The 13100-nt window shown below is 34.8% G+C and overlaps 1 protein-coding gene and 1 long non-coding RNA gene across 2 annotated transcripts in view; one reads left to right on the forward strand and one right to left on the reverse strand.

Annotated features, from left to right (window-relative positions):
* LOC131539266 (uncharacterized) overlaps window positions 1–9469 on the forward strand; it is a 32836-nt gene extending 23367 nt beyond the window's left edge. Inside the window, exon 5 of the long non-coding RNA XR_009270818.1 lies at window positions 9292–9469. This is a non-coding gene — a long non-coding RNA (uncharacterized LOC131539266). The remainder of the gene's footprint in view (window positions 1–9291) is intronic.
* Window positions 1–13100, reverse strand: part of lhfpl3 (LHFPL tetraspan subfamily member 3) — a 44406-nt gene that overhangs the window by 27799 nt on the left and 3507 nt on the right. The gene's annotated exons all lie outside the window — the stretch shown is intronic.

A 13100-nucleotide genomic window follows, 5' to 3' on the forward strand; every position in this document is an offset into this window, starting at 1 on the left:
GAACTTAATTTGGACAACTTTAAAGGTCATTTTCTCAATATTTAGATTTTTTGAAGCCTCAGATTCCAAATGTTCAAATAGTTGTATCTTGGCCAAATATTGTCCTATCATAACAAACCATACATCAATGGAAAGCTTATTTATTCAGCTTCCAGCTTCCAATTTCAGAAATTTGACCCTTATGACTGGTTTTGTGGTCCAGGGTCACATATTTAAAAAAAAAAAAAAAAACTCCACAACATCAAAGTCATGTGGTGTGACCAATATGCAGAATAAAAAAAAAGAAATTATATAATAGAAAAGACCCCTGCAGACCCTCAAAACTGTGTCAATGTGAATAAATCTCTAAATATATCAGATAATTTGTACTTCTATGATAAGACAAGTTTAGTTCAGCTTGTAAAATAAATGATTATAATAATTCATTAATCTATAAAAAAAATACCTTGAAATATATAGAAATAATGATTTATGATATGCAACGACACTCACATGTATTCATGGCATAAGGAACGAATTACATCATATTTTACATCACAATGTAGACATTGTTAAATGTGTACTGTTGTTGAAAATGATGCAAAAGTTTTTCAAAATCAAAAGAAATGAATTCAAAAAGTACATTACGAGAACTTGGCGTGTGTTTTAAACCTGATTTTCCTTTTCTTTATCATGGAGAGTCTTATACATCATTAACTAATGTCAAATTTCTGACTTGCAGTACACTGACCGAACAATAGTGCTAATGTTTGATCACTTGCATTTGCTTACTTGCTTTTAACTCTGGTCTGAGATATTAATTTGTGCCTAAAACACTAGATGTACAGTATATCCTCCTAGAAGTTGTAGTTTTGGCTGCATCAGTGACGAGTTGAGGAATGAGTCAGGGAGGAGGCGGATAGGACACGCAAGGGCAGACGGGCACTTTGATCACGGCTGTGGCTTCAGAAGCAGGTTTTATCTGCGAGGGGGTGGATGCATTGTGAGGCCCAGGTTCTACACATCAAACAAACTAGGAATGACCATCACTGGCACATACATAATATCAAAGGATCTGGGAGAGATGAGCAAAGTATGAAACTGTCTGAAGACGTGCAATTCTCTCGGGCTGTCTCTGGATAGTCTCAGTCTCCCACTGGACCTGCTGCTGCTGCAACCAAAGCAGAGGCTCAGATTGGCTTTCAAGTACTAACATGTAGGTAAATATAAAGTGCAAGCCGACACACATCGAATCACTCCTCAGTCTCTCGTGTTTTTTTATCTATGCATGATTCTCCTTGATTTCTTTCTTGCGATACATAATAGTATTGATATACAAAAAGTGGCCTTTAGACACACATACAGTCAAGAAACATCCCTTTATGCAAATGAACAGTGATGCTATGCCATGACTAGCAGGCAAGAAGATACCGAAGCTGTTTTATATGATTTGCCTCTGGCTGCATACAAAAATACAATACAAAATGTGTGAAAAATGTATAAACCGTGTCGTTGTTCTGAATGAGTTGGGATAATGCACTAATAATCGTTCATCCTTTTCTTTTCATTCATATTTTATTCATATTTTCTCCTCTATCGACAGATTTGTGGCATAACCACAGAAAATAATTTATCCTTGAGGGACAAAAAGATAAAATTATAGTACAGTAAATATTAAAAAGCACAGCTACACTGAGATGCTTGCAATGGAGTTTCACTGAGGTGATGTTTAATATACTTTTATGCATTTGTTTGATCAAAAATACATAAAAATTGTGAAATATTATTACAATTTAAAATAACTTTTTATTTTATTTTAATATAATATAAAATGTAATTCATTCCTAGAATTGCAAAGCTGAATTTTCAGTATCCATTACTCCAGTCTTCAGTGTTTTTTTTTTTGTTTTGTTTTTTTTTCCTTCCAGAAATCGTTCTAAAATGCTGATTTGGTGCTCAAGAAAACTTTCTTATTATTATCAATATTGAAAACGGTTGTACTGCTTAATATTTTTTTGTGGATACCATAACACATTTTTTTTCAGGATTCTATGATTAATAAATGCTCAAAAGAGCAGTATTTATTTGAAATACCATATAGAAGAATCACCTACAGTGGTTTTCACAATTATAATTTTAATAAATAAAATACTATTTCAATATTAATAGCTAGAAGGTTATTTATTAAAATGTAAACTAACGTAATATAGTGAAGTTTGCTATAGCTTAATAATGTTATCACATTTGCAATTAAATAAAAAGTCTAAAATATGTCTAAAATGTCATGTCTATATATATATATATATATATATATATATATATATACACACACACACACACACACACACACAGTGCCCTCCACTAATATTGGCACCCTTGGTAAATATGAACAAAAGGCGGCTTTGAAAATAAATCTGCATTGTTTATCCTTTTTATCTTTCATTCAAAAAGTTCACAAAATTCCAGGCTATCATTGAAGTAAATCAATTGAAAGTGGGAGGAAAATCTCATTGTTAAATAAATGCTTTCTCTAGTTCATGTTGGCCACAATTATTGGCACCCAATTATTGCAACGTCCTTTTCCCGAGATAACCGCTCTGAGTTTTCTCCTATAATGCCTGAAGAGTTTGGAGAACACCTGACAACAGATCAGAGACCATTTTCTTCATACAGAATATCTCCAGATCCTTCAGATTCACAGCTCCATGTTAGTACTTCTTCTCTTTAGTTCACTTCTCTCATTTTCTGTAGGGTTCAGGTCAGAGGACTGGGACAGCCATGGTAAAAGATTCATTTTGTGCTCAGTGACCCATTTTTGTGTTTATTTTGATGTTTGTTTTGGATTGTTGTCCTGGTGGAAGACCCAAACACGGCCCATTATAAGATTTCTAACAGAGGCAGTCAGGTTTAGATTTTTTATCTGTTGGTATTTGATAGAATCCGTGATGCCATGCATCTGAACAAGATGTTCAGGACCTCTGGCAGAAAAACAGGCCCACAACATTAAAGATCCAGCAGTATATTTAACCGTGGACATGGGGTACTTTTTTTTTTATCCCTGTTTGTACAAAACTACCCTGGTGGGTTTACTGCCAAAAAGCTCATTTTTTAGTTTCATCTGACCATAGAAGCCAGTCCCATTTAAAGTTCCAGTCGTGTCTGATAACTGAATATGCTAGAGTTTGTTTTTGGATGATTGAGGAGAAACCCTCCCAAACAACATGTGGTGATGTAGGTGCTGTTTGACAATTTTTAGTTTTCTGACCCCGAGACTCAACTAATCTCTACAATTCTCCAGCTGTGGTCCTTGGAGAGTCTTTGGCCACTCAAACTCTCCTCCTCACCGTGCATTAGGATGATATAGACACACGTCCTCTTCCAGGCAGATTTTTAACATCTTTAGTTGATTGGAAATTCTTAATTATTAACCTGGTGGTGAAAATGGGTGTTTTCAATGCTTTAACTCTTTTCTTACAGCCACTTTTCTATCTTTTGTGATGCTCAACAATCTTGTTCTGTACATCAGAACTGTATTCTTAGGTTTTACTCCTTGTGATGGATGATTAAGGGAATTTGGCCTTTGTGTTCCTCATAATTATAATCCTGTGGAACAGGAAGTCATGGCTGGATAATTTCATGCTCCTAGTCACCCTGGTGTGCTAAAAAATGTAAATATGAATGGGAATATACTTCAGAGATATTTTACTCATATGAATGTCTAGGGGTGCCAATAATTGTGGCCAACATTCATTGGAGAAAAACATTTATTTCATCATGAGATTTTCTCCCCACTTTCAAGTGTTTTACTTCAATGAAAGGTTAAAAAAGGTTTTGTGAATTTTTGAGTGAAAGATCAAAAGGATAAACAATGCAGATTTATTTTCACAGCCGCCTTTGCTCATATTTATCAAGGGTGCCGATATTAGTGGAAGGCACTGTAGTTGGTGTTGATGAATGATAATAATTTGCAGTGGTTTTACTTTAAAATCTAATGTTAATATTCACATAAACATGTATAAAGTCAAGCATTTTATTCTCAGAAAAATGTAGTAAATCTGTGATAATGGCCTTGAGATCAGGTCAAAAAAAAAAAAAAAAAAAGCAGCTAGAAAACATAAATTGTTAGAAACAAATAATGATGGTAAATTTGCTTTCATAGGATGTTCGCAGATGTTACTGGAAGAGGTACTACAATTTTTTTTCTCTCCACGTTTGGTTGTTTACATGCTTTGTCTGTAATCTTCTGTTCCCATGTTCCAGTCCTCTGAGTTTCTTTCTTTCTTTTTTTTTAAAAGAAAATAATGCTTTCAGAAAGAGCAGTGCAGTCAGAGATCATTGTGTTCTTGCATTTGTTCTCTGCTGCAGGTGCACAAATGTGTTTATGGGTTCGCATTTTAAGTGCTCAGCCAGATTTCGCTGTCAGTCTTTTCACCTTCATTCTTTAGAGACTCTAAAGTCTCTTTCTCTTTCTCTTTCCCCGTCCTAATTAAACACGCGTCATGCGTAATTAAACAAGCTCATGTTTGAAGAAAAAAACACAGAAAGGTGAAGCAGGAAAGAGATGGCGATAATAAACTAAATGTAGCTCCAGTGCTTGGGAAAGCAGAATTAACAGGAAGCACAAACTGAAGAGCTCAAAATGAAAATCAAATTAATTTCATCCCATCCTCCACTTAACTGTGATAACCCTAGATAATGACAGACTGCATAATGCATCGCTTTTAGCTATTTATTCCAAAGCCGATGTCCAAGTTTCCGCACCGGTTTGAGGACACATCCTCTGAGATTTCTGGCAGCCGTTGCTGGTATTTTTAAACTTCTGTTTACAAAGGAAATAAATTTGGCTGTTGCTTGTTTAGGCTTGATGTGTTATTGTTTTTTATTGATTATGGCAGAATGGAGTATTTTTAAATGTGGAAATCTATTTTCTCTCAGCTCGTGATAATTCTCATTCGGAGACAAGACCAAGCGTACATTACAAAAGAAGCTTGTCCTACGCACATTTACAGATTCATAATTACTTTTCTGTCATGTTGTCTCACATTTAACTCAACTATGTGCATCAGCAAGACTATTATCCTCTAAGATTGTAGCTACAGTACAATACCAAAAATTCAATTCTTACACCAACTCAACCCAGCTATACAAGAATTAATTCTTGACAATGTCAACAAACAAGGATGTGCCTGCAGTAGTTTTTGTGGGGAAAAGAGCTGAAAAATTGTTAGGAGAGATGTGGGCAGCAGTGAGCTGACACTTTGATTGCTTGTTGGGTATTTTTTCCTAATTGACTTCTCTTCCCACTGCCTCGCCTTCCATTTGCGCTGTTTAGTCTCACAGTTTCAGTCGCTATTGCTCATTGCTTTGCTCGTTTGCTCGCACACACTTGGAGACTTGGTCAGCCAGATTTTTAAAAATAGGTTTTGAGAGTTATTGTAGCATCTGCGACTAGATGCACACCATAGCTACTGTCTTGCTAGTAGTGTGCACTATTGATGGGCGCTTTCAATATGCTGCTTAATGGCGCTTGGAAACCTTTGAGAAACATTTGTTTAGAAACAGTGGTTCGGAGTGAGTATCAAACTGCCAAAGTCATGTGACCGCAGTAAATAAGGCTTCGTTACGTCATAACTGTTTCGAAACGTTTTGAAATTTCTATGGTTTGCCGTTGGGGGCGATCTCATGTGAATTCATTGAGATCGCCCCCCAGTGGAGAACCATTGAAACATGGATTTTACCTAATCTCGGATCAGTTTTATCAATTTGTAGACATTTTTAATGAGACTTTTGTGAAATTAAAAGGATGAGTAGTAGTTAATAGCCTCTTACTGGCCTGTTTAGACAAGCTCTTCATGAAAACAAACAAAATAAGCCCTGCAAATTAATAATAATTCTTAAACATTATACAGACACTTCACTAATTAATGGTATTTTATTATTTTAATTGAATTTAATGTATTATACTTTCAAGAAAACATTTGCAATGGGTTTGTAAAAGCTGTTTTTATGCATGTTCTTGTTGCATTTATACAGTTTTGACCAGCAGGCGTCACCAACATGTTATGTTTCGAGCGCTTCGAAAATTGATTTGAAACTTCGAAAAGGTTTGTGTCTCCCATCACTAGTGTGCGCCCAGGCTCAATTCATACATAATTTACAATACCGATCTCTGGTATCAATAATAATTTGATGTAAATATTTCACTTATTAATATATCTTTTAAATACATTTAGTTGCTTTCAAGTAAATAAAACTATAGTGTTGGGTTTGGCAATTTATTTGGTTGACACGTCATTAAATATGACAACCCTAATGGTCTTCTCATTAATGTTTATACTATTGCTGTCAAATCGATTAATCGCAATTAATCACATCCAAAAATAATAGTTTGTAAAAGATTACATAATATATATGTGTGTGCTGTGTATATTTATGTGTATACAGTTGTGCTCATAAATTTACATGCCCCTTGCAGAATATGCAAAATGTTAATAATTTTAACAAAATAAGAGAGATCATGAAAATTGCATGTTATTGTTTATTTAATACTGTCCTGAATAAGCTATTTCACATAACAGATGTTTATATATTATCCACAAGACACAATAATAACTGAATTTATAAAAATGACCCCGTTCAAAAGTTTACATACCCTTGAATCTTAAAACTGTGTGCCGTTTCCTAGATGATCCACAACCGTCTTTCTGTTTTGTGATAGTTGTTCATGAGTCCCTTGTTGGTCTTAAGAACCTGCTGTTCTTCAGAAAAATCCTCCAGCTCCTGCACATTCTTTGGTTTTACAACATTTTCTGCATATTTGAACCCTTTCCAGCAGTGACTGTATGATTTTGAGATCCATCTTTTCACATGGAGGACAACTGGGGGACTCATGCATAACTATTATATAATGTGACAACATTTACTGATGCTCAAGAAGGCAACACAATGCATTAAGAGGGGGTGTAAACTTTTTGAATTGGATGTTCAGGGTAAGTTGTACTTTCCAAGTTTCCAAAAATGATGAATTTGTACCATGGTACAGCATATTTCCTAGCAGCACAAGTATATCGCACAATCCTAGTGTGTGCAAATTAAAATATCACATAATAATCTTTATTATTAATGCACTTTATAACATTTTAAAAAGCAGAATGACGTTAAGACTCTTTAATGACATTGAAACTAAAGAGGGCTAATCTGCGATCATGATACACTAGCAACAGATAAACAAAGGTAATGCCATGCCAACCTCACTGGAGTTAAGTCAAAGCTAAAAGCAGTGCAGATCTTCACAGAACAAGAACGTCAGCAACATCAGCGTGGGCTTTCAATCATCCTTTTAGAATGAGAAATGTGGTCAGCATGGGCACGCAGTCTTAGCCAAGATTAGCTAATAGTCGCTAAGCGAAGTGGCAAGCAAGAGCCAGTTTTCCTACGGCTGCGCTAATGACATTAACTCCAGATACACAAGCTAATCAATCCACTAAAGACTTTGGCCAAGCCATCAACCACAATTAAGAGACGACAAACTCCATCCAGTGTGTGCTGATGCATTTTTTAAATATCATAATTAGTTTGAGCCATACGTTTTGAAAGTGACTTTGAGTTTAAATTAGCAGACTCGATGTGCTCATCAGCACGCCGCGGAGATCAAGTCGGAGAGGATTAAAGCTTGCGTGTTAATGGAGCACGGGTATTTTTAACCACTAAGTGCTAATCTCTAATGCTGGATTTCTGATACGTGACTAGCTGAGGACTGATTCACGCTGCATGTTGGAGTTCAAGGCTATTATGGCTAGCTGAACAAAGCTTGTTTGTGATTTTATTACTTTGTGATTCATAGTAGTGCACGTGTGGAGGACAGTTGACACAGTACACTACAATACAGTTCACTGGTTTTATAAATGGCTAGTCCTTGAGTTTCAAGTGCAGTGTGGAGTGCATATTTGCGCTATGGTTAAGTAAGCACCATTATTATTATTGGTTTGTACTAAGATTAGTGATTTGAACAAACCTATGCCCTTGAAAGGACAGATGTCTGTGCAATGAAAATCAGTGGGGTCTAAGTGTCATAAATAATAAATATAAATGAATATTAAAAGCACCAGTATACTCACTATTATCAAAGGTTTGGGATCAGATAATGTTTTTATGTTTTGGAAGAGGTCTCTTATGCTCACCAACGCTGCATTTATTTGATCAAAAATACAGTAAAACAGTAATATTGTGAAATATTATTACAATTTAAAATATGTATTTTAAAATGGAATTTATTTTTTAATAATTTTATTTAATAAATTTATTTTTTTTGTATTATTTTTCAGCATCATGACTCCAGTCTTTGGTGTCACATGATCTTTCAGAAATCATTTTAATATGCTTATTTGCTGCTCAGAAACATTTCTCATTATTATCCATGTTGAAAACAGTTGTGCTGCTTAATATATTTATTTATTTATTTTTGAAAACTCTGACACATTTGTTTTTCAGGATTCTTTGATGAATAGAAAGTTCAAAAGAACAACATTTATTTGAAATTTTTGGTAACAATGCAAAAGTTTGATTATCGCTTTTGATAAATTTTTAATGCATCCTTGCTTAATACGCTGTATTAATTTCTTAAAACAATCTTACTGAGGCCGAACTTTTGAATGATAATGTATCAATATATCTTTCAGCAAACAAATAAATCAAAATTTAAAAAAATAAATAAAATAAAATGAACAAATATATAAATATACACTTTTATAAATTAATCAATATTCAATGAATCAATATACTTCCATGTTATTTGTTTTATTTAATGACATATTTAATGGTTGATTATTTTAACACATTTTGATTATTGATTATTTATTCATCTTGATTTTTCACGTTCATGTGTGAGTTTAGTGAGTTTGCTTTCCTCCCACGGTATTTTTATTTTTTTTCATATTATGGCAAGAAAAAGTTTTATGCTACATTTCCAAATGTTTTTGCCACATAGCATACTTTGTTTCTTGTTGCTGCTAGTTAAATTCCAATGCAATTTTCCTAAATAATGTCATTCTGTCAGGTACTCATGCATGCACACATTCTCACACAATGAACAAAGGTGACACACTTTTCCTGGAGCTCATTTAATTTTTGCTGTTTGTGTCAGTATAAACCCACACCTACGTCTTTCTCTATTTATCTTCCCTGTTCTCACTCGCTTTCCCCACAGTACACGATAGTTAAACATAGTTAGTGCTGAAACAGGCACATCTGGGTCCCAAAGGGTCTCATCGTTACTGTCGATGATTTCTCTCTGTCTCTTCATTGGTTTTCCAGGTAAGCACCCCACTGTCCAAACGGCAACTAGCAGCAATAACATCTGCTCCCTGCAGAGGGTTTGATGGCATCAAACATTCACACTTCCCTCAAGGGACAGCAGTCGATTTCCAAGAGATGGGTCTTCAGTATGAACTTCTGAGAAAACCCACCAACCAGCCAATTACGGTGATTACAGATTCAGGTTTTGTGAGGTGAGGAGCGTGACGCCTTTCATACGATAATGTCTTTCATCAACCTGTTTCTGTGCTCTTGTATTTAAATGACATTTGATGTTGCCTTTGGTATAAAGTCTATTGAAAATTCAATCTAAAACTATAATTTACCATTTGAATAAGGCTGATTAGACGCTTATAAATGCAATTGTTAAGAGTTAAACTCAATACATGAAACAGCTGGGCCATGAACTAGGCTTGTATTTGAGTTTAATATGAAAATTGTGTTCTAAGACCCTTTTTTGCTCTTTTTAAAGACCCTATGAAATGGCTTAACGATGCTAATTTATTTCCTGTTTAGATATTTTTCCATTTGAAACATGATTTCAAAGGGCTTATCCTTTGTTTAAATAGCCAATTGCTTTTATAGTCCTTTTGCAGCCAAAAAGCCCCCATATTTTGCTGTTTGCTAATGCTAGTTGGTGGACGGTGGTGTGTGTGGTATCTGTATTATAATGTGAACAAAACAAGTCCTCAATATATAGTTAGTTACTCTAGCACATAAATTTGCCTGAAAGCTAACAGACATGTACTAAACTCCAGTTTTGATTTCAAAAGTTTTTTAATATTAAAATGGCAGTCAAATATGCCATGGAACCCACTGTAGGCTATTATTTCTTCTCTCTCTTTCCGCTTTCTGAGCCATCAGTCCATCATTGATGTCATTTGCAGACTGCGTCTTGTGGTTTAGATCAAACAGATGTTCCCTGTCCTCAGCCAAGTCAGCTGCTCACACTTAACTCTAAAGAGGCACTTTTAATTATAGCAGCATCTCATTTATAGCTGCCAATCATGTTCTACACCACAGGCTTGTTATATGTTATGAAGATAAGGATTACAAACATAAATCATTGCATAGTAATGCACCAAAAAATGCATTTCATTAACAAAAAGAGAGAGAATAAGTATTCCTGGCATTTGAAAGTAAATGAAGAAACATTATAAAATAAAACAGTTGAATAAAATAAATTGAGATTGAATTAAATTAATTCATTTTTGTGAAGATATATTTGGTTGGTACCTGGGTTTCCTTGCATGCTAATTAAAAACCATACCACCTGGTGAACCCCTTATACTTTAAAACATGTTAATTGTTTTAAAGAAATGAGCCAGGACTGCAACTGCCCTTTCAAAAACAAATCATGTGCATGACACCCATATCCAACAACAAATACCAAATACTGTAATTCATACAGTGTATCCAATTTTAGGATTCTAATATAATCGTATATCACCTGCTGTCTCTCAACATAAAAAATATGAGGAAAAAAGCACCTCATTTTCTCACTCCCACTAGTGCAAGATTCGTCTGCTCTCGGATATGATTCACACATGTGCTAAATAAAGATTAAATATTTTCAGGAAACTGTGAAATAACCACTACCTCTTTATATTGACACAATGCTGAAACCACCACCAGACAATTAAAAATGAGAGGAAAAAATAACTAATTAATTGAGTTCATGAGGTCAACTTAATTAGAATTTAAGTGAAAAGTCTGTTAAATTAATAGTACAGTTTTTGTTTAGCATGCAAGAGAACTTTTTATAATATTTTTCTTATACATTTTAAACATAACACAAATTATTGATTTAGAGTGTTATCTTTTATTTTATCCATGGAAGAAAATATAAATGAAGTCAATTTCTAATATGAATGTCTAATAATATGATGGTATCAGATGGCAATACCATGTCTTTTGACTTGCACTCAAAAAAAATAAAAAATTGTGCTAAATGGCACTAAAAGTGGTTCATTGACTCGTAATCATAGGGGAACCACTTTAAGTGCTATATAGCATGACTTTTACCTTTGTCAAATGGTGCTATGTAGAACCATACTCTTATTCTCCTTCTCCTTCTTAGATTTTAGATATGTTACTCCACTCTCATGTTTGCTATGAATTGGAATTTACTACAATGGCAAAAGCTGTTTTCAATCACTTTTATGCTTTTCTGAGGTCAAAAAGTCTTGTGTGGAATATTTCCATATAGGGCTTCCTTGGGGGCAAAAAGGTTGAGAACCATGTTAACTTAAGGAAATATACTGTATTTTAATGCTGTTTTTTTTAACCCTTTCCCCAACTAAAATAAAAGACTAAGAGAGAGTTAGAGAACTTTTAAAGAATAATACAGGGGCTTAATGGATTCTTTGTATGACAGCAGTGTAGCACCTTAACCACCCCGAAGAACCGTTGAAGAACCATACTGGACATAACAGGTTCTTCATTACAGTAGAGTTGCTATATCGCGCCACTATATCATCCACCCCAAAGTACCGCTGAAGAACCAATTTTTTTTTTTTGTGCGTATATCATGGTACTAAATGATTACCATATTATGATATCATACATGATACTCCAATATCCATTAAACTAAGACCTCAGTACTTGTTTGTAAGTGACTGCAGAGAAGAGTAAAGCATCTGTTACACTAGAATACAGCAGATAACTGGATGTATGGAACGAGTAGAGAGACAGATAGAAGAGTGGGTGTTTTATTGGAGGCCAAGAGTGAACTGAATGAGTCAGTCATTGAGTATGAAGTACAGTCCGTTATCAGCTCTCCATTCACAGCCCTGCTTCCATTAGTGCCTCTGTAAAGCTCATAACCCTCGGCCGTTAATGGTCGCTATGTATGTATTTGTTCATATGTTATGTGATTTTGTAATTGCTCTCAGACGTGACAAATCCATCATCGTACCTCGGACAAGCCAATCAGTCTGATTTTAGCCTTCTGCTATTGAGCCTTGTGAAGTTTTGTTTTCATTTGCCGTGTATCATTAATCACTTAAATATTAACTTCTGGTCGATTCCATTAACACGTACTAGGACATTCACACTGCAGGTCTTCACAGTTATGATTTTATGGTTGGTAATTGTCAATGCAGTGCTGTCTGAATTTAACAGATTACAGTCTGGTGTGACCCATAGAGCCACCAGCACTGACTGTGCTCCTTCAAGGCGGTGAGAAGTAAACAGTGACATTAGTTTCTCATTACCCACATACATGCTGTTCTGAGGAGAGTTTCACCCAATCAATGAGCCATTAGAAATCCAAATGGGCTTTTTATTGCTAACTGCTAATCCTAGTTTCTATCTCATAAAGGCTGTTTAGACAGTCCATTCAGAGCTCACCTGTATGAGAAGCATAAAAGGTTTTAAAGGACATTGTACTAAATGGCTTCTTAATGTCTTTATAGCTCTTTCAGATTTGCCTAAAATCAATCAATCATTTCTTCCCCAAAGCATCAGTATCAAAAAGTCATTGTTCACCCCATGTGAACTATCAAGAAACGAATCACAGCTTCACCAGCAATTAGAAAAATAACTTATTTCATTAACTCACGCTCATGCCGTTCTCAACCTGCATGACTTGCTTTCTTCTGTAACACTTTAGGTATAGGGACCAATTCTCTCTATTAACTAGTTGCTTATTTGCATGCCTATTATTAACATATTTGCTGTTTATTAGTACTTATAAAGCACATATTCTGCATGACCATATTCAACATCCCTAATCCTATTTAAACGCAACAACTACCTTATTAACTATTAATAAGCAGCAAATTAAGAATTTATTGGGGCAAAAGTCA

Source organism: Onychostoma macrolepis, chromosome 04, assembly GCF_012432095.1.
Source record: "Onychostoma macrolepis isolate SWU-2019 chromosome 04, ASM1243209v1, whole genome shotgun sequence".
NCBI lineage: Eukaryota > Metazoa > Chordata > Actinopteri > Cypriniformes > Cyprinidae > Onychostoma > Onychostoma macrolepis.